Source organism: Schistocerca americana, chromosome X (assembly GCF_021461395.2).
Source record: "Schistocerca americana isolate TAMUIC-IGC-003095 chromosome X, iqSchAmer2.1, whole genome shotgun sequence".
Lineage (NCBI taxonomy): Eukaryota > Metazoa > Arthropoda > Insecta > Orthoptera > Acrididae > Schistocerca > Schistocerca americana.
The window spans coordinates 360,006,694-360,012,693 of record NC_060130.1 but is presented as its reverse complement, the minus strand read 5'-3'; positions in this window follow the sequence as shown (position 1 = coordinate 360,012,693).

Sequence of the window (6,000 nt, the reverse complement as noted above, 5' to 3'; positions counted from 1 at the left end):
GTGTCCTAATTTTGAGAAGGTATTTTAAATCATTTAATAATCTCTCAATGTGTCTTACCTCAACATTAATGGTAGTATTTTGAGCTTATAGTAATATGCTCCTGTAGTCAATGGGCACTAACAACTTTACCTAAATTATGCCATGAATGATATCACATAATATAAAACACCCTGTACCACACAATGTGTTTCAGCTGACAAATTTAACTTATTGAGAGTTCAACAGAGACGGCAATCTTACACAAATGACCTGCAATTCGTATTGCAGAATCAACCCAAGCTTTCCAATGGGAATCAGATATGGCACACAAAGTATTTCCAATACTGTTTCAGAACAGATGGAATGCTACAGACAGGTTGTAAAGAAGTTGAATCACTCCGAAAAAATGTCTACTTCATGACAACTCTTCAGTGCATGTGCCCCATATAAGGCTATGACAACCAGACAAAGAAAATTTTGCAAGAGGATTTCATGAAAGTAAATGTGTCTGAGCACCTTTATGAGATCATCTATTATTACTTCACTTATCATAAGCACTTATCATGAGCAGCGCCTGTTAGACGGAGGGGTCCAACAGCTGACCAGTTCCAGTCATTCCACCAGGAAGGAGGTACACGGCTCCTGTAGTCTGTACTTCAACCAAGCCAAGACTGTCAGTACCATGATTCAATCATGTCTGCATTGTTACTTTGTGCCAGGAAGGGCTCTTAACAAGCGAAGTGTCCAGGTATCTCTGAGTGAACCAAAGCGATGTTGTTTGGACATGGAGAATATACAGAGAGACAGGAACTGTCGATGGCATGCCTCACTCAAGCTGCCCAATGGCTACTACTGCAGTGGATGACCGCTACCTACAGATTATGGCTCACAGCAACCCAGACAGCAATGCCACCATGTTGAATAATGCTTTTCGTGCAGCCACAGGACATCATGTTACGACTCAAACTGTGCGCAATAGGCTATATGATGTGCAATTTCACTCCCAACATCCATGGTGAGGTCCATCTTTGCAACCACAACACCATGTAGTGTGGTACTGATTGGCTCAACAACATGCTGAATGGACCACTAAAGTTTGGCATCTCGTTCTCTTCACTGACGAGTGTCACACATGTCTTCAACCAGAAAATCGTCGGAGACATGTTTGTAGGCAACCTGGTCAGGCTGAACGCCTTAGACACACTGTCCAGTGAGTGCAACAAGGTGGTGGTTCCCTGCTGTTTCGGGGTGGCATTATGTGGTCATGGAAGGTGCCATAATGGCTGTACGATATGTGAATGCCAACCTCTGACCAATAGTGCAACCATATCAGCAGCATATTGGCGAGGCATTTATCTTCATGTACGACATTTCACGGCCTCATCATGCACATCTTGTGAATGACTTCCTTCAGGCTAATGACATTGTTCAACTAGAGTGGGATGTTCTCCAGACATGAACCCTATCAAACGTACCTGGTATAGATTGAAAAGGGTTGTTTACGGATGATGTGACCCACCACACATTTTCACCTGTCCCCGTTGATACATATCAATGCCGGTCAGCAGCTGAAGGTATTAAAATATAATTTTAATTAAGGTAATAAATCATCCAGAACCCTTAGCAAACCATGTAAATGAGCATTTTTCAGGTATTGCAGAGAAGTTGCAGCGAAAGTTCCCCAAAACAAATATAACCCCTGTGAATAATGTTGCACTAAATACAATGATGCCACAGAGAATGAAGTCATTTAAACTTTTCAAGGACTATAAGTAAAAAGCTAGTTGGCTTGGACCAAGTACCAATGTGTGTACTGAAACAAAGCATATAGATTATACAGGCCTCTTAACAAATATAATAAATGAGTCCTTCACATCAGGGACATTTCCAGAGCAGTTAAAACAGGCAAGAGTTGTACCTTTGCTTAAGAAAGGTAATGCAGGAAATGTACAAAATCACCAGCTCATTTCCCTACTGTCACCATTCTCAAAAATAATAGAAGCAATTATGAAGTACATATTAATGAATTAACTGAAGAAATACAATCTTTTAAGTGAACCACAGTTTGGTTTCCGAAGTGGCAAAAATTTTGAGTCAGCCATAGTAGAATTCACAAAAGCTGAACTTGATGGTTTTGGCAAAGATGTGTGTGTCACAGGTGTATTTTTGGATCTTTCTAAGGCCTTTGATACAGTCGACCACAAGATTCTATTAAATAAATTAGAAGCATTGGGAATAAGAGGGGTAGTTAATGACTGGTTTTAATCATACCTAGCAGACAGGGTACAAAGAGCATACTTCAAATAGATCTAAACATTTACTAAAACACTTATCAGAACCAAAATACATTAATATAGGGGTTATGCAATGTAGCGTATTAGGACCAATACTATTCCTGATATCTGTCAATGACTTTGCCAGTTATGTTACTCATGGTGTAAAAATTCTCTTCCCTGATGACAGCAATATTATAGTCACTGAGAAAACAAGAGAACTTCTTGCAGAGAAAGCTAATGAAGCTCTCAAGGAAGTTTATGATAGGGCAAAAAGCAATAAAGTGACATTGAATACAAAGAAAACTAATACCATGAATTTCAGTTTGAAGAGAGAAAATTGCAGTGTTAATTTAAATGTAGATGGCACCTGTATACGCTGTGTAACAAATGCAAAATTTCTAGGAATGAATATTGATTCTCAGTTGAAGTGGTGTGAACACACAAAGGTACTTCCAAACAGAATGTCATCGGCATGTTACGGCCTTAGAGTCCTGTCATCAGTGTGTAACATACAGTGTCTTTTAGTTACATACTTCTCATATGTACACTCAATTCTTGGCTATGGCACTCTTTTTTGGGGAACAAATGCACAAAATATGAACATAATTTTCAAACTCTGGAAAAGAGCCATAAGAATAATAATCAGAAATAGTAGTTGAGCTCATTTTAAAGATCTGTTCCTAACATGGTGGGTTTTAACTGCTCTGTGTGAGTACATTTACAAGTTAGTAGTACACATCAAAAATAACTTTGGGAACTACTGCACAAACAGCTTTGTTGATGACCATGGGACAAGAGCTGGACTCAACTTACATTTACCAAGAAAAAATAAACATAAAACTCAAAACAGCATTTTCTACCAAGGAATAAAACTGTACAATAAATTACCAAAAGAGATTAAAGAAATTTCAAAAATACCGTTATTTGAAAAGGCAGCTAAAAGGTGCCTGTTATGCAATACATTTCATACACTGAAGGATTACTTAGATAAAACAGGTTTTTTTCTTTCTTTTTTTCCTTTTCGAGAAAAACTTAATTCCAAGCTATGCATAGCACAAGACTAAGACCTCTTCCTCTTTCTGAGCTCAACATGTCACTCATTATAGAGGGATGCTAACTCAGTTTTTCAGGATAGCAAATGGGAAGTTGCAGTACAGAAAATTGCCCAGAGATCACCAGTGTGTGTGAGTGTGTGTGTGTGTGTGTGTGTGTGTGTGTGTGCGCGCGCGTGCTTGTGTGTGTAGTGAGTGAAGTGTTATGAAACAATGTGTGTATAGCATGTGCAGTGTCTGATAGTGAGATATGAGTGAACAGTGTGGCATTACATTATATAATAAGTTATTTGTGAAAGAAGTATTGTATACCAGGAGTAAATCTAGTGATTGTCTCTAACAAGAAGTCTGTAAATGTATGTGTATATGAATTAGCATATCTTCAATTGGTCTAAGCTTTTAAATACTTTGACGTGTCCTGTATCCTTGTAAAAAGAGATCTACAGACGAATAAAGCTACTACTACCACTGCAATTAGTACTATTACTACAACTAATTGCATTGAGCAGCAAGAATGCTATAAAACACAATTTACGAAATTCATCCTCATAACACATCAATAAATGTGCATAATACTTCTTCATACTCATACTTCTTATTTCTCATTTTCACAATAAATCTCCAGTACTTCATGATAAACCTCTCATTCCAAGAGAAAACAAGTAACCCTGTGGCCCTGCTTCACTGCCAGGGAACCCCTTGAGAGCGAAGTCGCAAGTTCAATCTTCAGCAAGGCTCATTTAAAGGCATTGTGTTAATAATTACAACAGATAAAATATTAGCTGTTAATGACTCACCATGTGCATCAGCAGGGTGACATTACAGTTCAAAAATTTACATCGTTGACATTCAAGGTATGTTCAATACAAACCATAAACTTGGACCATGAATACTAGGTTTAAAATGGCTCACTACAGTGATCACAAAAGTTCAAACCACCAAGGAAGAGGGCAAACTCCTTGGGAGCTACAAAATGTGCATTATGTTCAGCTAGGTTCCACTCTTAAAGACTGCATGCAGAATCATATTGGTGTAATAGGGTGATGAGAACTGATGGAATGTGATTGTATGTGGTTGAATGTGAAACAGTCTGTCATGAAAATGGTTATCCTTTAAGGTGCAACTGCAAATAGGGCAATAATATGTTCTATATGGAAAAACAAACAAGCAAAGATTGAATATGTCCAGTGGTTCCAGGTGGTATGAATTTCAAGGTCACATACTTTTCAGGAGTGATAGCTTCTGTAAACAAGTATGATTTTTATACACAAACCAGGAATCAAGCAAAAGTGAGTTATTTTGATTAGCTATTGGCCAAAAGCAATGCTTTTTACATATTCCCGGCTGACTTTGCAAGATCATGCACACAAGAAACTATCACAGGGGGCAGAGCACTTTTAACTTCTTGCAGCACAATAAATAACTTTCCAGCCAATTTACCATCCAGATTAATGATCTTGATACAGCTCTCTTGGCACCTCTTATTTTCAGGGTCTTTTTTGTTTTTGTTTTTTTTGTTTTGTACACATTTCCTCCTCAAATCCTCATTAGTTGGAGTTGAAAACAAATTCCTTGGTGAAAGATAGGATAAGTTTGTTGACCTCATTTAAAAAATTTTCGGGCTGATTCTGCTGTGCATTGTCAAGTTGATGATTTGTTTGAAATTTCATTATCTTTCATCGTCCAATTCTGTAGCACTGTTTGAAGTTGCACAACCATCCACTGCTTCCTTGGAAATCATCATAATCTATGTTGTGGGCAATTTTATGTGCATAATGGAGTAGGTCAATATCATGCACATCCTGTATATTATATCAAGCATCTTGAAAAAGCAGAAACACCAGTTTCTGTGACGATTGTGCCTTGTCCTCCCTAGAATATGTGTAGTTTCTCTTATGCACTACACAGTCATATTGCTGCAGACTTATTTGAAATCTGTTCCTAACTGGTTTTTTACTAAGCTGTGGATGATCTTCCATGTACATAGTTATATTTGGTACCTGCTCCTTGGACAATTGCCCTTCACTATATTTGACTGGGGACTGGATTTATGGCTTCCTGTCCATGAACTACATGGCGCAACACCTGTTTCAATATCACTTCACTTGTGAAGCATGTGTCATCATCATTGCACTCCTGATGTACATTGTCCACACAGTTGAGTGTATATGGGACTACACAGTCCACTGACCTGTCTTACAGTAATATTTCATCTGCTACTTCTTTGTCACTCTGTGAAATTCCTTGGGTTCCTCTTTGACAAAGTGTCCATGTCAGCAACTGTTGTTTTAGTTATAGTACAATGTTTGCTTTGTTTATCATTGCCATTGCTCTGCTTTGCATTAAAACCACTAGCCCTCTAGCACTGTTGTGAGTTACTCACTGACTAAGCAGTTCAACTACACTCCATAGTCTCATGCTATTTTCTCAACTGGATATCTCCAGTCCTGTGACTGTGCAGTTAGCAGCCAGTATTGTGGTTGCGTGGTGACAATGCGAGGTTTCAAATGCTAGGGATTCCTAGTGAGCTCCCCATTACAACAGACTTGCTTCTTAGACCATGGTCACTTTTTAGATACTCCCCTGTGCCCATCTTTCACCTCTGAGAAGCTTCATAAAACTTTTGCACCATGTTCTCCTCTAATAACAAATTTCTAAAGACATTGGTGGTGGAGTTACTGTTCACTGTATT